Source organism: Ornithorhynchus anatinus, chromosome 12 (genome assembly GCF_004115215.2).
Source record: "Ornithorhynchus anatinus isolate Pmale09 chromosome 12, mOrnAna1.pri.v4, whole genome shotgun sequence".
Classification (NCBI taxonomy): Eukaryota; Metazoa; Chordata; class Mammalia; order Monotremata; family Ornithorhynchidae; genus Ornithorhynchus; species Ornithorhynchus anatinus.
The window spans coordinates 35,212,288-35,234,661 of NC_041739.1; the positions used below are offsets into that span (position 1 = coordinate 35,212,288).

Here is a 22,374-nt window from a genome sequence, read left to right on the forward strand (position 1 = left end):
CTGGCATCAGTATAATCAAGATAAATAGAATCATAGATATCTGAAGATCATTAACAAAATAAATAGAGTAATAAGTAATATATACAAATATGCACAAGTGCTGGGTGGGGGGAATGGAGGGGGGAGGAGGAGCAGAGGGAAAGGGAAGGCTCAGTCTGGGAAGGCCTTCTGGAGGAGGTGAGCCCTCAGTAGGGCCTTGAAGAGGGAAGAGACTTAGTTTGGCGGATGTGAGGAGGGAGGACATTGCAGGACAGCGGTAGGACGTGGGCCGGGGGTCAACGGCGGGACAGGCGCGAATGAGGTGTGGTATTTGTTAAGCACTTGCTATATGCCACACACTTTACTAAAGACTGGGGTGGATACAAGTAAATCAGGTTGGACACAGTCCTTGTCCCACATGTGGCTCACTGTCTTAATCACTATTTTACAGGTGATGTAACTGAGGCACTGAGAAGGCCTGTGCTCTATCCATTAGACCGCACTGCTTTAGTTTAACTACTAAACTAAAAACAATGTCATCGTTTGAACTTCTCATCTTCAAAAATAAATACTATTGACTCATAAACGGCTCCTTTTTTTACAGCTGGATTTTCAGCTGGCCAAGTCACAGAGTTGTTACATTACTTTTCTGTGGCAAAAATGGAGAGTTGCCTTAGAAGTCAAGTTAAACTTTGAAAGCCTCTGCTTCTTGATTTGATATTCAGATGCTTCTAAACTCTTAATTATCATTCAATTGACAGATACATATGTTATAGTGTTCAATATGAGCTTACAAAAATACCTACACATTCTAAACAAATACATTCGTAATGTAGGAATTCAGTGTCTCCACTGATGCTGCAAACATTTGGGATTCAATAAATTTCAAAATGAATGTTGTGAAATATTTCCTTTGATTATAAACCAATAGGGCTTTCAAGGGATACAGAATCCATATGTTTCTGATTCATTTATATTTAAATCATAACATAATTTTTGCAGAGAAGTCGTTCAATGCCACTGTGATTACTCTCTGTCTAGGAATAGGAACAACAGTTTTGCAGTGTAAATACTTTCCAAATGAAAAAGCTTAATCCCATATACAAACTCCAGAATCTCCTAAACTAAATGATGTCTCCCATTTCTAATTTCAGCTTTCACTTCTTTATCTCAGTTAATGGGATCAGTGTTTTGCCTTAGGATTCATTTTTATTTCTTAACTTCTGGTTCTGGGTATACTGCACTAAAGTGCATTCTTGCAAAACCCTGGCCAGATCAACGGGGACTCTATTTCTTAGGTACTGTAGGCAAAAGCCGATCTCCCTCCCCTCCTAAGAGATTAAAATAATGGATGGAAAAAGCAAGGTTTTTTTGCCTTAGAATAGTAATGAGTTTCAGGCAGGCACTACACTGCCTGAGTTCACTGGAAGAGTGTCAACTGTCTCATTTGCTCTTGGTAGATGTGATCCAAGGAATTTTAACAAGGGTTGTGCTGAATATGGGAATGAAATCCCCCAGAGGAGGGAATACCCCCATTCTACTTGGGCAATACATTGTCACCATGCATTTTGGCCAGAAAAATGATTATGGAAGTAGAGTGAGTTAGTCCGGTAATATGAACCTGTGTAGTTATAGCATGTCGTGGTGTTGGAAAAAAGGTTGGTGCACATGTGGGCAACTATGCCTTGTTCAATATAATGACTTATTCAATGAGAGTTTTCCTTTATGTGGGGTTTTGCAAGAATGCAATCCCTGTGTTATTAGACGATCTAGGAGAATCTCAGCTCAAAACTGACAATTTCCTGGTACAGTACTGGGCACACAGTAAACGCCCAATAAATATGATCAAATCAAATACAATTGAATGACAATTTCCTATTGTACAGGTCATGCTATCTCATTAGCCACCCATACATCTATATATTATCTACCTATTCACTAGAGAGTATTATTTTTCTCTCTTTTCTCTCTCTCAACTATAGACTACTCATCGATTGCTTATTCTGCCCTTCTATAAGATTGTCATCTCCCGAAGAGCAGAGATTAGATCCCAGACTTATTACGTATGCCCCCCAGAAATCTAGTTCAGTAGTCTGCACATAGTAAGTGCTCAACAACTAATGGTAATTCTGATACTGTTTAGAATCAGCATTCTAATATTGCTTATTTTCCATAGAAACGCAATCTATCAGTGGTATTTGTTGAGCACTTATTATGTGCAGAGCACTGTGTTCTAAGTGCTTGGGAGAGTACAATACAAGAGAATTTGCAGACATATTATGAGACATAAACTCATAAACAAAATGAGTTTACAGTCTAGAAATATTGGGTTAGTTTAACACAGGCAACCTGGGCAGGATGAGGGTGGGTGACCCCTTCTGCATCTTCCCGCCTAAACCCTTCCCTCCCCCACAACTTTTCTATCATTGTAGACAACACCACCATCTTCCTTGTTTCACAAGCCTTTAACCTCGTCATCTTTGACTCATCTATCATATTCAATCTGCGTATTCAGTCTGTCTCCAAATCCTGTAAATTGTAAAACCTTCACAATATTTCTAGAATCTGTCCATTCCTCTCTATTCAAACTGCTGCCATTCTGATCCAGGAACTCATCATATCTTGCCCTGACTACTGCAACAGCCTCCTTGTTGACTATCTCACCCCTCTCCAGTCCATACTTCATTCTGCTGCCCAGATCATTTTTCTAAAAAAAAAGTTCAGTTCAAATCTCCCAACTCCTTAAAACATCCAGTGGTTGCCCATCCACCTTTTCATCAAACAGAAATTCCTTATCTGTGGATTTAAGGCATCTCTCATCTCCCACTACAACCCAGCCTGTACACTGAGCTCCTCTAATGCCAACTTAATTACTGTACCTCTATCTCATCTCCCTTTTCTCACATCATTCCTCAGACCTCCCCCTTCATATCTGACAGGCCACCACTCTTCCTATCTTCAAAGATGTACTAAAGTTATATTTCCTCCAAGAAGTCTTCTCTGACTTACCTCTGATTTCCCCATCCCATTCACCCTACCTTCTGGGTCATCTAAGCACTTGGGTCTGTACCCCTTAATCATTTTATTGACTCACCCCAGTCCCTCAGCATTTATGTGCAGATCCTTATACACTGCTGCTTCCCCTCTATGTAATCTATTTTAATATCTGTCTCCCAAAATATATTGTAAGCTCTTTGAGGGCAAGGATCATGTCTACCAGTTTCATCATGCTATACTCTTACATGTGCTTAGTACAATGCCTTGCACACTGTAAGCATTGGATAAATACCATTTTTTCGTGCCTTTAAAAGAAGCCATCAACGCAGAGATGACATTCAAGTGGAGAGCAGCTAATATTTTTCAAGGTCAGCAAAGTGCAAATATGAGCAATTTATCTTATCCCTGGTACCTAGAAATCTAATTAGGAAAATAAGATCAAAAGCAGTGCCTTTACTAGGTCAGACCAATAGTTTATCCGGACCAGTAGCCTTTTTTAATGGTGACAGCAGAATGTTTGGAGGAACCAGATGATAATAGACCTACTAATTGATAATAGGCCTACTAATATCCTTTTTAGGGAAATATCACTAAATTGCTGTTGGTCCGTTCCCTTGACAATTCTTAACATAACCATCCTTCTCTTTCCAATCCACCCCTTGTCTGCTGTGTGACCTTAGGCAAGTCACTTCACTTCTCTGGGCCTCAGTTACCTCATCTGTAAAATGGGAATTGAGACTGTGAGCCCCACGTGGGACACGGATTATGTCCACCTCGATTTGCTTGTACCCACCCAGTGCTTAGTACAGTGCCTGGCACATAGTAAGTGCTTAAGAAATACCACAGTTATTATGATTATTATTAAATCCTTATTGCATCTGTCACCAAATACTGTCAAATTTTCCTCCGCAACATTTTCAGCATCTGCCCTTTCCTTTCTATCCAAATGGCCACTATGCTCGTCCAGGCACTTATGTCCTGGCTTGACTGTATCATCAGCCTTCTGAACGGTCTCCTTGCCTCCTGTCTGTAGTTCTTCCATTCTGCTCCTCAGATCATTTTTCTAAAACATCATTCTGTAAATGTCAAGTGTTCTTCAAAGCCTCCATGGCTACCTGTTCTCTTCTGCATCAAGCAGAATCTCCTGATCATCAGTTTTAAGGCACTCATTCAGCAATCTTTCATTGCTAGCTTAAATAAAAGGAGCAAGTCAAGGCAATGCAGAAGGGAATGGAAGAAAAGGAAAAGAGGGCTTAATCAGGGTAGACCTTTTGAAAGAGAGTCTTCAGTAAGGCTTTGAATGGAGGAGAGTAACTATTGCATATGAAGAAGGAGGGCATTCCAGGCCAAAGGGAGGATGTGGGCCAGAGGCCAGGGGTGAGATAGAAGAGGTTGAGGAATAATGAGAAGCTTAGCATTAGAAGAATGAAGTTGTGCCTGCTGGGTTATAGTTGAAGTGTAGCACGGTGAAGTAGGAGGGGGCAAGGTGATTGACTGCTTTAAAGTGGATGGTAAGGAATTTGTAAGGTAAAGTGGATGGTAAGGAGTCTCTATTTCCCAGTTGATTTGAAGGAAACACTTTGAGGGCAAGCATGAAGCCTATTATTTCTATTATACTCTCCCAAGTGCTTGGTGCAATGTGCTTTACCCAGCAGGTATTCAATAAACACTACTAATGAAATAGTCCAATGGTAAGAGCACCACTTTGAGAATCAGGAAACCTGGATCCAAATCTTGGTTTCACTTGATGAGACTGTGCCATTCATGGGGAAGGTTTTTGACCAAAGATCCACCAAGGACATTCCATGAAGTGGACCAGCCCCGGGGGAGTGTGGAAAAATAGCTAATCAGAACAGGCAGTAAATGGCATTTTTTAATTGCTTACTATGCACCAGGCACTTTCCTAAACACTGGGGGTAGATACAAGCAAATTGGGTTAGGCAAAGTCCCTATCCCACGTGGGGCTCACAGTCTCAATCCCCATGTTCCAGATGAGGTAACTGAAGCCCAGAGAAGTGAAGTTACTTACCCAAGGTCCCCCAGCAGACAAGAGGTGGAGCCGGGATTAGAACCCATGACCTGCTGAATCCCAGGCCTGTGCTCTATCCACTACTCCATGCTGTCCTCAGTGATCACAGCCCTGCCAAACCAATCACTGTCAACACTGAGCTCTGGCCCAAATCGGTCCTTCATGTGCACTATATAATATGCTGCACCCTTGCATTTTTTAGTCTCTTATTGTATTCCATATCACAACAGGAATCTGTCTGGGAAAGGAAAGGGAGTGTAAATGGTGCCAGGAAAAATGAATAATCAGTTTTTCACATAAATTCTCATTCCTGAAGTCTCAGGCCCAAGATTCCTCCATCATTCTCCCAAGAGACTCTATCATCATCATTGAACAATCGTAATTTTTACCCTACATCTTTTATTTTCCCCTCCTGTATGAACTTTTCATTCATGTACTGGCCCAAAGCCCCCTTGAACCTTTTCTATTCTAAACCTGTACAACTTTCCTTCCTACTTAGACTGTGAGCCCCATGTGGGATAGGGACTGTGCCGACCTAATTAACTTGCAACTACTTAAGAACTTAGAACAGTGTTGGCCACATAATAAGCGTTTAACAAATACCATTCAAAAAAATCTTGGGGTGGCAACACGGTCTCTTTGCTTAAGGCCGCTGTGTGAAGAAGTGACCCTTTTAATTTCTGTCACCTTCAAGTGTCACCTCATCACAGTGTGGTGGGGTTTGATGAGAAACAATTCCATGGATGCCATGTACATACCTGTCATGAGTCTATAACTTGAGTCGTGTCCCCCTCAGACTGAAGAGATCTAATCTGTTCATTTTATCCTTCTATGGAAGGTAGTGTGTTGGGTTGGAGAAGGCTTTTGCAAATACCATAGACTGTCTGAAAAGCAAACAGGTTCTGAAGCAAATTAAGCCAATGTAGTCTTTAGAAGGCCAAGTGACTCTACTTAGATTAACACATGTTGGACACATCATTAGGAGGACTAATTCTCTAGAGAAGACTCTAATGCTAGGAAAAGACCAAGGAAAACGTAGAAGAGGCAGATCAACAGCTAGATGGATAGAAACCATAACGATAATGGAAGAGTCATTAGCCAGGTTTCAGATTATGGCAGATGATAGGGCATTCTGGAGAAAGTATGTCCATAAAAGTCCCTATGAATCAGAAATGACTCAATGGCATATATATATATATATATATATAATCTAGTTAATCGCATTAAAATCCAGCCTGCCTTTCTTTTGTACCTTTTCCAGAACCACCTCAAATCCTTCCTAAGAAAGGCCTCCAAGTTACAGATATAGCATGTTTTTATGGAAAAAAAGCTCTATCCTTTCTTTTCTGTCTCTCATCAATGCCATGCTGACCCCAGTGAGTTCTGGGACAATGTGGGGCAAAGAAGTTAGCATTATTATTATTACTATTACAATATGAAGTGCTTATGATGTTATATAAAATGCCTCCATTTTACAGTGAGGAAACTGAGGCACTGAGAAGTTAAGTGCCATGTCCAAGGTCACACAGCAGGGAACTGGTGGAGCTTGAATTAGAACCCAGGTCCTCTGGCTCTGAGGCTCGGGGTCGGGGTCTTTCTACTAGGTCACACTGTTTATCTTGAAGCTTTCACCTGTAGCATTCTAAGATCACCATTATCCTCATCCTTGTGAGTTCAGCATTTGTCAGGCTGGAGAACAACCTGATTTAGCGACTGTAAAAGTCAGTTGCATAATCCTTAGCCTAGGAATTGGATAAAATCTATTTTTAGATGCTCCTGCCAAGTCACTTTAGGAAAACTGTAGGGGATAAAGGCAAGGTGATTGTTATTCACCAGATTCAAAGAGATCATTAATAATGTGCTGCCATTTGACGCTTCTGCAAACGATACAAAATGGGAGAAAATCTTTATGGACAGTAGGGATCTTGTAGTATGAGAGAGACCAACCTAACACTGCACTGGTTAATATTAGTAGCATAATACTTCCTTCTAGCAAGCAGAGCTGGGTGAAGCTGTAAAAGAAAACATCAGATAAAACAGAGTGCTCACAACTTCGCAACAGCTTTGAAAGTATTGTCAATAAATGCTACAGTTTGAAACAGAGCTAAGTGATAGTATGTGATAATACTGCACAATTGAAGCAGCACTTCAGTATCTAATCTTAGGATTAGAGCAGATCTGGAGGTTCACACCACTGAAACCTTGTAGGGCCTGAATTTATAGCTCTCCTCTGCTGATATAAATAACAGTCACAGATTAGTAGAGGCATACTATGATACAGTTTACTGAAAAATGCCAATGACAAAGTCACGGAAATTTACTTTGTCTTCAAAAATGAATATAAAGAAAGAAGAATTGCAATAGAAACTGAAGCATGTGTTTTTCACTATCGTCATGTTTGTTTAAATGTTTCCAAATATGCAGTTCCTTGATAATGACCTTTGGTGTACTAAAATTTAAGGAAAATCTGGCTGCGCATCAAAATATTGCCAGACAACAAGAATTTTATATTTGCAGGACTGTATTACAATATTATATCCCTTTTTCAGCTTCAATCACCACCACTTATTTGATTAACCAAGCTAGAGAAATGAGAAGAAAGTGAAGAAATTCTCAAAATAGTGTGGGACAATCTCACAAATGTAACTGGCCAGAAAACTATGGAAGGCGATAAGGAGATGATGGAAAAGATGTACTGAGAGGAAACGGGAGGAAAGAATAGAGCAAGAAGTAGAGTAAATTGGAAACAGAAGCTTGAAAGAAGATACCATTTTGGAGAGAAATCTTTTAAACTCAGTTTCCCAAATCATGCCTAAAAGCTGTCCATGCTACAGCCAAATAATGAGATTATATTTGATTCACCAGCCCTGCATTGTCATGCTTGGATAGAGTAATATTATATAATGTATTTGGTGTGGTTATTGGTTTGCTACAGCAGCAGCAGTGGAAAGCCTCTATTTGACATAAAATTGTTTTGGGGATTTTTTTTTCCTTCTTTGCTGCATTTTCATGGACATTTCAAAGTGAAACTTATTGCTGTGCTAGAGGGTTTTATTTTGAGGCCGCCTAGTACATCTAGTTCACAGACGAAACTTAAATCACCACTACATTTACATAGTGATTCTTCTGTATGTCACTGTTACAACGATTTGTCTCTCACAGCATTCTTACCGTAATGGATAAAACCGTCTACCAATTTCATAATGAGAATGATATGTATGCACAAATGAGTTTAAAAACAGCAAATGACCATCTTGTGTGTTTAAATTTCATATCTTTTTCAGACAACTCTCATTCCATGTCGCTATCAAAGCAAGCATTTGAGGGGTTTGCTGAATTGTCGAGATGATGCATCTAATCATTAGGAAAGAAACCTCATCATTTAAACCCTAGCATTTCCATCAATCAATGTGGACTTGGGTCAGGAATAGAACCGATTCCATTTTTCTCTCCCGTAGTAAAATGCTTCTAAGTTTCTCACATCACAGGAATGTTTGCAAGAAATGGCAGTGATTTTTGTGGTGGTTAGAATGAAGATGGCTATGAAATGCAATCCAATCACTGATTTTCATTGAGATGAGGAACTGTGCTTTTTGACTGCTTTTTTCTCCTATATTGTGCTCTGCGTACTGGGAGAACCTGGTGAATATAAAATGACAAGAATGATAGCAATAGGTTATAGGTCTTGGTGGATTGGATCAATAAACTATGGACTGGGTATGAAGGACTCAAGCACATTCATTGAATTCAACTTTCCAGAAATTTTTAGATCCTTTCTCCTCTAAGACCCTGGAAGATTCTCTTTGAAAAATGAGTGAGCAACTTACAGTTCATTCCCGTTTCTAGTCATAAGGTTAGATTGAAAAACAAAATTTTAAAGCTTACAATCTGATGATTACTAGAAATGAGGAGAATGTGCTAGAATCAGTAGAGGAAAAGCTTTTTTAGATTCAGGGGGAAAGGTGCTATTTAAGTGAGATGCTCAATTATGCTTTGGAGTGATCTGACAAGATGCAGCTAATTAGAGAAAGTCCATTCAGTCTCACCTTTCCTCAGCTCTCAGATACAGTGTACAGGGCTCTCGTCATTCTTCTATCCAAATAAATCTGCAGTTTTCCTTGTCAGCATACAGGAGGAGGGCCTTCCAAAAGACACATTTCTTTCATTTGGGAGAAATTAAATCCAGGTTTAAAGCTCTTCTCTAGCTCACTACTGTTTGCTTTCTTTAGAAAGATGCTGTAGCTTTGCCAGGCCCAGGGCGAATTGTGACATGTGCTGGCAATCCTGAGAGGCGACTTTAGAGCACCCCCAGCCTCCCCTCTCCAAAATACAATATTGAGATATTTATTAGGAGCAGTGCTTTGCCACAGCTCTTGACGGGGGTTAAGGCTAAGCCTAGGGAGACTCTTGTAAGGTCCAGTTTCCTGTTGCTTATCCCCACTGATACTTAGAGCAAAGTTAATCCACTTCCTGGGGCATCCTACTGTGATGCAAGTCCTTGTAATTAGTCAGTAGCCTTGCCCGTGATTTCCAACGGGGACAGGGAATTTGGTTCTAGAAGTCCCCTGGGTTACTTTTCATTTATACAAATCAAGAGGGATTTAAGAACACAGATAAAGGTGCAATAGAAGCAGACAAGATTTTTCTTATGTAAATTCTTATTTATAGCCTCTACTCATCCAAATGGCTTTAAATATTTTGAGTCACATTTTCCGTTGGCCATTCGAAATGGGCTCCTTTGCCTTACATTTTTTCTCTCCAGTCTCTAGTCTTTTTCTTACTCTGTTTGCTAAGCACTTACTGTTTGTCAGGCACTGAACTCCCTGTATTATGCGCTGATGGGGAGAAGAGTAGCAGTTTCAAATTCAAGCTTTGAATTTGCTAATATGATGAATATTTTTAGAGAAACTAAGTAATCAATCAATGGTATAGCACTTACTGTGTGCAGAAACTGTACTAAGCTCTCAGGCAAATGCAGTAGTGTTGGCAGACACGATCCCTGCCCTTGAGGAGCTTATGATCCCAAATGGCATGGATCATTTTCAGTTTTCCACTCATTTCCGACTTTTCGATGAAGAGCCAGTTTCTGACGAAGGCCCATTATTTTGTCATTAAACTGTCTGCTCGAGCCTTGCATCTCTCAAAAAACAAGTGGTGGGAATGAGTTTTTTGTGGAAATCTTTCCCAAAGAGTTTGTTTTTTTTCTTTTATGATATTTGATTAGCATTTACTATGTGCCAGGCTCAGTACTAAGCACTAGGGTAGATACAAGTAATCATGTTGGACATAGCCCCCGTCCCATGTGGGGCTCAGTCTCAATCTCCATTTTACAGATATAACTGAGATACTGAGAAGTTGTGACTTGCCCAAGGTCACAAAGAAAACAAGTGGCAGTGTTGGGATTAGAACCCAGGTCCTTATGACTCCCAGGCCCATGCTGTATTCACTAGGCGGGCTAGTGTTTTTAAATCATCTCTACATTGTGGAATGGTTATTAGGTCTTTTAACTGCATTCTGCATTTCCCTACAATCTTCAGGTATGCATGTCAGGACACCAGTGTATTTATCATTAAATTGTTTTTATCAGTGGAAACTGGTCTTATGCATAGCCAGTTGCCTTGATCACCGACAGCTCTAGGCTCTCTGAAGCTGAAGATGGTATCAAGGAGCATTAACAAAGTTCCTGTCATTAGTCTTTCCTTTAAGAGTAGCAAGAGCCCCGGGGAGAAGGATAATAAACTATAAAAGTGTGTTTATTAGTATTTGAAATGGAGAGTACTGGATTCTAATAAAAACATTACTGGGTGTGTGAAATACATGGTGCTCTAAAACCTCAGCTTATTAAACAAAGGGCTGTGATAACACTGTTTATTTTAGGAAGGGAGCTATTAACTGGTTTATCACTGAAGAGGGGAAGGGTGAGGACGGGAAATGTGAAACCAAAATTTCTGATACTAAGACTATACTGTTCCAAGAAAGTGCTGTCTTTATTCTCTACCCCTGACTCACTTTATTTTGGTTGTGCGCTGTGTCAACTTTGCTCCACTGTCATAAGGGAAGTAGTTACCCTCCCAGTATTGTAATGTAAATATGTTCAAGTAGTGTAGGATGAAAAGAAATATGAAAAGGATGGTTTATGTTCAAAGTACTGTACTAAGGGCTGGGGTAGATATAAGGTAAGCAGATTGGATGTCATGCCAGTCCCAGATGGGGTTCTCTATCTAAAAGAGAGGGGGGAGAGCCATTTTATTTCCATTTTAGAGATGACTTAACTGAGGTCCAGAGAAGTTAAATGATTTGTGTAAGGTCACAGAGCAAGCAAGTGGCAGAACTAGGATTAGAACCTAGGTCCTCTCACTCCCAGGTGCATGTTCTATCCACTAGGCAATGTTCTTTCTCCCCCTCTAGACTGTAAGCTCCTTGTGGGCAAGGAATGTTTGGGTTTATTGTTACGTTGTACTCTCCCAAGCACTAAGTACAGTGCTCTGCACACAGTAAGCACTCACTATATACAATTGAATGAATGAATAGGAGAAGGGATACAATAATGCAGTCCGTTTTATGGGGTGATCACCCGCTCTAGAGGCTGTATTCTGATCTTGACTAGGCCATTCACTGAGTGTCCTTGTGCAAGTCACATAACCTCTGGGTGCCTCAGCTTCCTCACTTGTGCAGTGGAAATATAATTTGTCCCATCACCCCTCACAGAGACAATATAAAGTGAGATTATAATAATAATTCTGGTATTTTTTAAGCAGTTGATGTGTGCCAGAAAAAAACCGTACTCGGCTCTGGAGTGGATACGAACAAATCCCGTTGGACACAGTCCCTGTCCCACGTGAGGCTCACAGTCTCAAACCCCATTTTACAGATGTGGAAACTGAGGCACAGAGCAGTGCAGTGACTTGCCCAAGGTCACACAGCAGACAAGTGGTGGAGCCAGGATTATAACCCACAGCCTTCTGACTCTGTCGACTACCACGTTGCTTCCAATATAGAAAAAGCAATTTGTGAAAATGAAAAGGTCATATAAAATATGTGTTATTATTTGGGACAGGCATTTTGTCTCAAATTAATAAGCACTCTTAAACCTCACACATTTTAAAAAGCATTATTTTGAGGGGGAATTGAGAAATCTGTCTAGGCCCCCTTGACATTTTTTAGTTCTGTGAATGTAACGGACGCTAGAACTCATTAGGTATTTCTATATAGCATTGGAACAATTATTTTAGAGTTGCCCTTTGGATGCGAGGCTTGCTTCTTGCTTTGCCTTAAAATGTTCCAGTATTGCAGTTCAATAGCCCCCATGGTGAGCACCTTTACACTTAGACTCTTTAAATGGCTTTCCCTTGACACCTTAATTTTTCACAGGCTGTGACTGCCGCCTGATAAAAAAAACAAAATGCATTCCTTCTCGGCTCCAATGGTGGATTCATGCTCAGATGACCCCTTGACATTCTCCAGTCTTGGAAGAGGGTCTGTCCCCTCTCTGGAAATAATCTAAACATTGAATCCAATGAGTGGAGGAGTACCGCAGATAAGGAAGAAAAACGTGTCTATCGGTGCTTTCAGGCTGGGTAATCTTTAATAAAACAGGGCCAAATGCTTGGACTTTGGCAAAAAATAAATGGCTATAAGTTCAAAACTAATCTTACCTGTAAATGGTTTCGGGACACCCATCGTCCCATGAATGAACTGAAGAACATGGTGGACAAAAATGGGGTACAGCCTCTCGACGTGTGAAGGTTATGTCGCCTCATAGTCAAATTTTGATTTCAGGAACCCACTTTGCACTTGCCCAAGAAAAGTGCCAAATTGACCATGAATGTATTACTTGTCTGCTTGTAGTAAAGGGAAAGTTAGGAGACATTTTGGAGAAATCCGTGTCCCATCTTTGCCCCACATCCCTAGACTGTAAGCTCATTGTGAGCAGAGAATGTGTCTGTTTACTGTACTCTCATAAGTGCTTAATACAGTGCTTTGTTCACAGTAAGCACTCAGTAAATACAGTTGAATGAATGACTTTTAAACCTCACACATTTTAAAAAGCATTATTTTGAGGGGGAATTGAGAAATCTGTCTGGGCCCCCTTGACATTTTTACTTCTGTGACTGTAACGGATGGTAAAAGTCATTAGGTATTTCTATATAGCAATGGAACTATTATTTTACAGTTTCCCTTTGGATGTGAGGCTTGCTTCTTGCTTTGCCTTAGAAGGCCAGGGCCAGTGGCTTTCTGGTACGTGCCTCCAACAGCATCATCCCAGAAGACTGGTATCTGTGTCCAGAGATGAGAGAAAATTGGGGCAAATGTTTCAGACTCCGTATTATAGGAGACCCTGTCCCTCCCCAAGTGAAAGGCAGAGCTGCTCAGTTCAATAGAAACCACTTAGGGGCCCTAACCCCCAGAACTGATCCCTCATGGACCTGGCTGGGTGCCGAGGGAGGGGACATGGTTTAAGGAGGGGAAATCTACCACACCACCTTCTGTAAATAGTTCTGCTCTTTAAACCCCACATCTCAAGCCAAGCCTGAGGATTCGTCCCTGGCCCAGAGTTTACTAGGGAAGACCTCTCTGTGTCAGTCATGGTGGAGCAGCCCCCCTGGGTGGCCTGACGGGTGCAAATAGCAGGGTCACTTTGGGGTTCCTGAACTACACAGACCCGGACCCTAAAGAACCGGTGTACAGGCCATGCCACGGATGTCAATCGCTCAGTCCTATTTACTGAGTGTTGACTGTGTGCAGAGCGCTCTTTTAAGCGCTTGGGAGAATACGATATAACAGGCGCGTTCCCTATCCACAGTGTGCTTACAATCTAGATGTGTCAGCCAGGGAAATGTGCTGATGTTAATCAGAAGTACTTATTGAGCACCAACTGTGTGGAAGGCATTGTAGTAAGCATTTGGGAGAGTTCAGTAGAGGTAAAAGACAATCCCCGATCCCAAGGAGATTATAATCCCAAGGGGGACACAGACACGAAATGATTTAGTGAAAAGAGAAAATGAGAATGGAAAAATGGATTAGTAAATAAGTGCTTTAGAATATATGAATTGATATGCACGTGTGTGTTTTGGTGATTTTGAGTTCATAAGTGCTGAGATTGTAGTTCATTCATTTATTCAATTGTATTTACTGAGTGCTTATTATGTACAAAGCACCGTTCTAAGTGCTTGGGAGAATACAGTACAATAATGGACACACTCCCTGGCTAAAGCAAGCTCACAATCTAGAGGGGAGACAGACATTAATATATACACATATATATATGTATAAATTCCAGACGTGCTGTGTAACTGGGAGAGGGGATGAATAAAGGGAGAAAGTCAGGGCAATGTAGAAGGGAGTTGGAGAAGGGGAAAGGAGGGCTTAGTCAGGGAAGGCCTCTTGGAGGAGATGTGCCTTCAATAGGGCTTTGAAGGGGTAGGGAGAGTAATTGTCGGATTTGAGGAGGGAGGGCGTTCCAGGCCAGAGGGAGTCTATGTCCTTAGGAAAAGATAAGCAATTGGGGAATGCCTCCTGGAAGAGGTGGAACTTCATGAGGGCTTTGAAGATGAGGCTAGATGGGGTTTTGGAACATGTGGAAGTGGAACTCATGGTAAATGAATGCTTAAACGTTGCCTTGATCTACCAGCTCAATCCTCGATCATGCAAATTATTGGAGACTAGCTCGTTGTGGGCAGGGAACGTGTCTGCTAACTCAGTTGTATTGTACTCTCCCAAGTGCTTAGTATAGTGTTCTGCACATAGTAAGAGCTCAGTAAGTACCACTGATTGATTATTGGTGTCATAAGTTCTTGGTATAGCTCCCTGCTCACAGTAGGCACTCAGTAAATACTATTGATTGATTGATTGAGTGTATGTGCTTTGAGGCAGGAATCCAGTCTTTTACATCTATTGTATTCTTCCAAGGGTCCAATACTGCTCTGCCTTGGAAAGCGCTCAATAGAGTCTAATGTTGATCATGATGATGCATTTAGCTGCAGGCTTGTCCTAGGCAGATTTGAGCAAAACCACAATTTCCTTCCAAACTTTTCGCTCCAAAAAAAAACCCAAACCCAGTTATCCCACAGTCAAATCCAATAAATATCTTTAATTCCATTCAGCAGTACTGAAGGAAATTTTCCAGGCAAAAGTTTCCTGATTGGGTTTGAATAGCTTAGGATAGCACAGGACAAAAATTGCTGAACCTGCTTGTTATTGTTCTAATGTGTGCAATTCTTTAGTTCAAATCCAAAGGAAATTGTCACAGTTAATTTTATCCGATCATATGGTGATCATGTGAAAGCAGTGTGGCCCAGTGGAAAGAGCATGGGCTAGGGAGTTAGAGGACCTGGGTTCAAATTAAGTATATTTTTGGAACGTACTGTATTAAGTGCTCCGGAGAGTACAACACAGTATAATAGACAAATTCCTTGCCCAGCTCTGCCACTTGCTTGCAGTGTGGCTTCAGGCATGTCACAACTTTTCTGGGCCCCAGTTTCCTCATCTCTAAAATGGGAATTAAATACCTGTTCTCCCTCCTTAGACTATGTGAGACAGGGACTGTGTCTAAGCTAATTACCTTGTATCTACTCTAGTGTTTTGCACATAGTAAGTGTTTAATACATATCACAATTATTATCACTACTATCATAATTATTAAAAAGCTTTTTAAACCTGAATTTTGATTTTATAATGAAATGCTTCTGTCTCCTGATTGGGCTTGGAATAGGCCTGATTGCTGCATTTTCTCTTAAGAGATAGATAATTCTATGCAAATTTTAGTCAGAAAAAGACATCATCTAAAAAACCCACCAAAAAACGATTCCAACAGTAAACTTTGTGCCTTGGCAAGTCAAAATCTCATTTGACCTTATTTTAAATGCCTTACTTAATGTTGCGTAGTAAAATATTATGGATAGAATAAAAGTGTCATTCAGTATATTTAAGAAATGCTTGCTTCCCCTAGATCATGTTTTATGTTTTTATATTTACCTAAATTCAGATCTCCTTTCAAAGCCACATCCAGGGTCTAGACTTCAATGATTTTTTCACATGATAAGGAAATGGATTCCAAATATTAAAATTTGAAACAAATCACTTGGTATTCATAAGTATTTTCCCAAATATAATCTTCCCAAAGAGTTCGACCAATCATTCGAACAGCCCAGAAAAATATTCTGCAGACATTTCCTCCATAATATTAAGAGATACAACTAAATCGAAGATTGGCTTAGGAAAGTGTTTGATTTAGATAATATGACAAAAAGAGAATGGAGCGATTATTCTTCTGGCTCATCATCTCACTGATTCTTAGGTTGCCTTAACAAATTGTCCGGGAAATTTAGAACAAACTCTAACTTACCTCTTATGTGTCCAGATCATCATAGGCGAAGTAAATATTGCGTCCTGGATTATTTAAAAATGTTCCTTGAGGCATTCTGTTGTCACTATTAGAGACATAATTCTAGGCTGGATGGATATAGAGAAGCAGCATGGCTTAGTGGAAAGAGCCAGGGCCTGGGAGTTAGAGGACCTGGGTTCTAATCCCGCCTCCACCGCTTGTCTTCTGGTGACCTTGGGCAAGTCACAAATTCTCCATTCCTTAGTTCATTTGTAAAATGGAGATTCCATATCTGTTCTTCCTCCTACACAGAGTGTGAGCCCCATGTGGGACATAATTATCTTGAATCTAACCCAGTACCTAGTACAGTGCTTGGCACATAGTGAGCAGTTAAATACTAAAATTATATTATTATTATTATTAGTTCTGGCCCAGTAATGTAACTTCTTGTGGTTTTATGTATCGACCTAAACTGCTCAGGCCAAGAAAACATGGGATTAACCCAAAGTTGTTTTAAAGAAAAAAAGAAAACAAAACCTCCTCCTGCCTGATCTAACTTGTTTCTTAATAAAATGCTTCCCTCTTGTTTTCAATTAATGAAAGTGGTATTTGCCACCAGTCCATTTTATATTTATATTTCTGATGGTCAAATGGAATCTATTTGTTTGAGGTTGTGCAGAAAAGATTTGGGTTTTTTTTGTTTTGTTTTGTTTTTTAAACAGTGTAACATTCTTGGCCTGGCTCCTGATTGGCCCACATCTGATGCTTTAGCTCAGTTTCTTTCGGCCCTCACTTTCACTTTAGTTTGTTTTGATCTTTCTTCATTTGAGTTGTAATTATTTTGGTGTGAGACTATTCCCAAAGATCACTCCGCAGAGGACATATTCAAAATATTAAGTTTCTAGGTAAGTGATGCCAAGCAATTTTCTTAAAATACCGGAGGAACGTGGATTTTCATTCTAGATCACTTTTCTTCCCTTCGATGCATCCAACTTCCATGCTAGATGTTAAATTCTTTACACTTCAAACCCAAATACTTCCCACTTTTTGCTTAGCTAACTGCCATCCCCTTCCTACTTAGCTTAATGCTCTGTCAATTCCCTTCCATCTCTACTCACTCTGTCCCTTCTCCTCAGCCCTCAAATTTGTGGGCATGTTGCTGTGATGTAGAAAACTGAAAGAATTCCACCTGCGGAGCTGGACACCACCGCCAGGTCAAGGCAGTTGGCTCCTAATAATAATAATGTTGGTATTTATTAAGCGCTTACTATGTGCAGAGCACTGTTCTAAGCGCTGGGGTAGATACAGGGTAATCAGGTTGTCCCACGTGAGGCTCACAGTTAATTCCCATTTTACAGATGAGGTCACTGAGGCACAGAGAATTTAAATGACTTGCCCAAAGTCACACAGCTGACACGTGGAAGAGCTTGGAGTCGAACCCATGACCTCTGACTCCGAAGCCCAGGTTCTTTCCACTGAGCCACGCTGCTTCCCCTAGTACAGAAGATGTGATCAGTCAATCAGTGGGACTACTTCCTGGACAGTCACTGAGGCAAGATTAGCAGTACAAGGCTCCAAAATCATTAGCTTATTCTGCACAGGGCAGCTCTGCCTAACGGCCGACGGGCACCTCAAAGTGGACTTGCTCTCTAGTAGACAAGTCCTTTTCGATAATGTAGTCCATAAAGAAGCAATCCCCAAATCCTGGGTGTATCAGGTCTCCTGGTTTGTGGTTTGAGAAGAAATAGATGGAAGATCAGGAGAAAGAAATGAATGATTCCTGAGAATCTGGCCTCAGCTTTAGGTATGGGAGAACGCAGTGGCATTTGGATTCGAAAAAATATATTGAATCATTTAACTTTTTGGCCAAATCCAAAATGTATTTTGCCAAGCGATTTTTCCCCCTCTTAATTTTTTAAAGCTTTTAGGAAAATTAAGTCCACATGTTCTTATTCTTGCTCATCAGAATGGTTACTTGTAAGATTTCTCCCAGAAACCCTTTGAATCTTTCACTGAAGGGTTTCTGCTACGCTGCACCACTTCTACCTAAACTCTTGTCTGATCAAGGGAGAATTGGTTCCAAAACCTAGAACCCATCGAGTCCAAGAGAGTGGTAAGAGATTTCTCCCAACCTTAGTTGGTCTTAGTGGGGAAATATTAATTAATGGATGGGCTTTAAGGGCAAAGAAGTAAGGCACCCCCGAATAAAGATTCAGGCACATCTATCCTCTAGCAGGTCTTTTGGTCATAATCATTTTAAAAGTCAGAAAATTTTAAAAGTCATCTATTTGGATTCACATTTGGTAGCTGAAGAACCAGTTTGATGCTGCTTTGAGGGAGTGCACAAGGACACTGCACAGTGTGCTGTGGTTTTTTTTCCCCCGTGATACCTTCTTTTCTGGTGACTAATGATTTATTAATATTTCATTCAAATGAAACTTGCATGTAAAAATAATCAGCATCAGAAGAAAATCAAAAGAGAGCCCTGGTGTTTAATGTCGACTGTGGCGTCTTGTTGGCAAGAAGTGAATTTGTGGCCCCAGGAAAAAGTAAGGAAGATAGATGACAAACTTGTTCGTTCTTTTGCCAAAGGAACAAAGTCTGGACCATATTTTCTTCCAGTTGTTAATATAGAGACTGATGATGAGCAACAGAGGAGTGAAATCCAATGGATGAATTGTGTTTAACTTCACACCTGATGCTATTTGATTCATGGGCTTTTGGAGGTTTTGTTCTAGGGATTTTAAAGAAGAGGTGTCACTTAAATACTTAAGAGCTTTTAGTCTGTCTGGGAAATGTCTGTCTGGAGGAATCTTGCTGTCTCTAAATTCTTGTCTGCTGCTGTCATCAGTTCAATAGCCTTGTATCTCATCTCGGAGAATTTATAAGCTAGCACAACGGCTAAAGTCAGGCTATGAGGAAGATGGGAAAATGTCGAAGGAGTAATTTATCATTTTCGTGTTTCAGAAATGTTTAGACATTGGGGATTTTTTTGGTGTAGTGTTAGTGTCGTAAATATCCAAATATTTTCTTTGACAGATTTTTAAAAATTAGCTGAAAAGAATTGGATGCCTCGGTAGGTCTTTGTAGAGACCCAGATATATTATCAATCAAATCAGTGTGAATTTAGGAATAGAGCACTGAGATTTCGGAATCTGAGTTCCAGTCCGGGCTCCACCCTGACCTAGAATAAGGGCAAGTTACTTAGCTCCTTGGAGACTCAGTTTTTTGACTATAAAATGGGGGATTTAATCCTTGTCTTCTACTTCAAGGGGATAATGGGAGAATACTTGGGAAAATAGATATAAGGTACTTCGTTCTTCATTAGAAAGTGATCTTTTAAAGCTCAGCCTGTTGTTAACATCATGTAACTAGCACCTCCTGTGCTTAGGGCAGTGTGCAAGACACAAAGGAACATACCATAGAAATAGAAGAGGCATTTCCTGCCCTCAGGAATTTACAATCAAGATTGACCTTATAATTTGGTTTATGGCTGTACCTTCCCAAGCCATGCACTAATGAAATTTTGAGGGGGATGAACTCAAAACAGAAAAATGAATTTGAAAACTAAAATCGTATTAGCGCTTCATGCCAGTGTGTGTGTATATGGTCAAGATACAGCATAGCCTAGTACAAAGAGCATGGGTCTGCGAGTCAGAATCAATCAATCAGTGGTATTTACTGAGCACTTATAGGTGCAGAACACTGTATTAAGCCTTTGAGAGAGTACAATGCAACAGAAAACCCGGGTTCTAATCCTGCCTCTGCCATTTGTCTGCAGTGTGACCTGGGGTAGGTCACAACTCTCTGTGCCTCAGTTACCTCATCTGGAAAATGGAAATTAAGACCATGAACCCTGGTGGGACATGGACAGTGTCAACCTGATTAGCTTATATCTATCCCAGTGACGAGTACAGTGCCTGGCACATCATAAGCATTGAACAAATATTGTGGAATAAAAAAGGATCTCTCAGAATTCAACCCTTCTTTCCTCAAATTGGATCTCCAGAAAAATGTTTAATTTCTCTGGGTTAAGCTGACGTGCACTTCCTGTATGACACATGTGAGCATTTCTGTGTGTGAGGCACAGAACATGTGTGCTTATGTAGGTGTGTGTGAGTGTAGGGGTGCTGCTGAGAGTATTTGGAGGGCACGTTTATCTCTACAGGTGTAGGTGTTTAAATGCACGGTGCCACTGTGGAGCTATCTCTGTCCCCAACTCCCTAGTTGTGTGTGTACGTGCGTGTGAGACGTGTGCATGCATTCATCACACCAACATCTGCTTTTTTGTTTGAGACATTCATGATTCAATTACTTAGAATGATAAATAGCTCTTCCTAGTAAATAGCAACACTTCATGAGGTTGTTATAAGCAACCTTTTCAATTAGAAGCATCTCCTGAGATTTTCTCTGTACAAGGACTGTATTAGACACTTCGGAACGTCCCCTAGAAGCAAAGGGCAATTTAATGAAGCCAGGCAAGCAGACAGTCTCCTAAAGGAATGGGCCATATCTAAATTCCCGCCCATATATTCTATCCCAGCACTTAGTACAGTGCTCTCTGCCCAAAGATGGTGCTTAATATTTACTTTTCCTTCTGCACAAATGACCAAAAATGCCCATCAGTAAGACTAAGTGCTTAGAAAGAAATGAATAAAAAGTAAAATTAAGTAACAAGTAAGAAAATAGATAAATTGTACATGAGTTGATGGGCCAGGGATTAGTTGGGGAACTGTCCTTGGAGGAGGTACCGCATAGTAAGCGCTCAATAAATGCCACTGATGATCAATCCCTGTGTTCCAATCAGATCTGCAACATCCTCTTAATACTCCGGGAACCTTGAAGGAGGAGCTGGGAAATTACCTGGTGATTTTCATGAATGTGAACATCTTTTTTCCCCTCGATGGCTGGCTTCATTTGCTGAATTACCTGGGTGATGACCTCAACTCATCACTTCACGTTTGGATTTAGATAGGGAGGGGTTTCCAGCTATTTCCCCGATTCCAGAGTAATACTAACGTTCTTTTACAGGTGGAGAGGTAGCTTCTGTCCTGGGTGTCAGCCAAAAGAGGCAGGATGGGGACTGGAAGACAGCACAGCTCTCAAAAAGCTAAGGGGCTTCTCAGCCCTGATTGAAAATTGTCAGGGTCGCTGCACTTCAGGGACTGAAGACCCAAGTCACAGGCAACCAGATCGAACTGGTGCTTGGCTCTGTTTAAACTTAAAATCACAACCAGTTGTGGGGGCAAGGGGAGTTGGCCTTCTTAAATATTTGCCATTTTTGACAAATTTAGTTTTAGTTCAGAATTACTGCATGTGCTTTGGACTGAATTTGATATACACTGATGTTTTCTATTAGATCATATAAACAAGTATTTGATAAAAAACAGATTTTTTTATTTCTTCACTTGACTGACGCTGAAAGAAAGCATAAACCACACTCCATTAAAAATACGGGGTGGGGGGAGAGGTGTGGTTAATAGCACTAAATGAAAGCTATCCAAAGTACACAAACAATACTAACAAAATTCAAATAAAGTCAAGGGGTGGATGAAAGGGAAGTTCATTAGACCTTGACCCCTATATGGGACAGGGACTGTGACCCACCTGCTTATTTTATATCTACTTTAGCACTTAGTTCAGTGCTTGGCATATAGTAAACGCTTAATAAACACCATTAAAAAAATTCACGGAGGCCGACAGAGAATTCATCTTCGGAAGTTATGTGCAGATGCTATAACTGGTCAGGTCAATGGCCAATCTAGGCCCCGTCTTCTGTTTCTGACAATGGCAACAAAATACCTGGCAGACTCAGAGTGGAGAGAATTCCATTAGACTGTTTAATCTATTGATCTTTAATTTATTCCGGGCCTTACCACACAGTAGAATACTAACTAATGCCTTTTCAACTAGTGGTGTCTGTTCAAGAAGAATAAAAACAACACCCACTCTTGTTGAGACTTTTGGTAGCATATGTAATGGGTGAACCACTCTCCACCATTTTCCCTAAGCACCACTGAATCAAGATACAGTCTCTTCCAGACTG

At 40.6% G+C, this 22,374-nt stretch overlaps 1 long non-coding RNA gene across 1 annotated transcript in view; it reads left to right on the forward strand.

Annotated features, from left to right (window-relative positions):
* Positions 1-21,635, forward strand: part of LOC120638733 — a 131,933-nt gene extending 110,298 nt beyond the window's left edge. Inside the window, exon 3 of the long non-coding RNA XR_005660626.1 lies at positions 21,360-21,635. This is a non-coding gene — a long non-coding RNA (uncharacterized LOC120638733). The remainder of the gene's footprint in view (positions 1-21,359) is intronic.
* Positions 21,636-22,374: the final 739 nt, after the last annotated feature.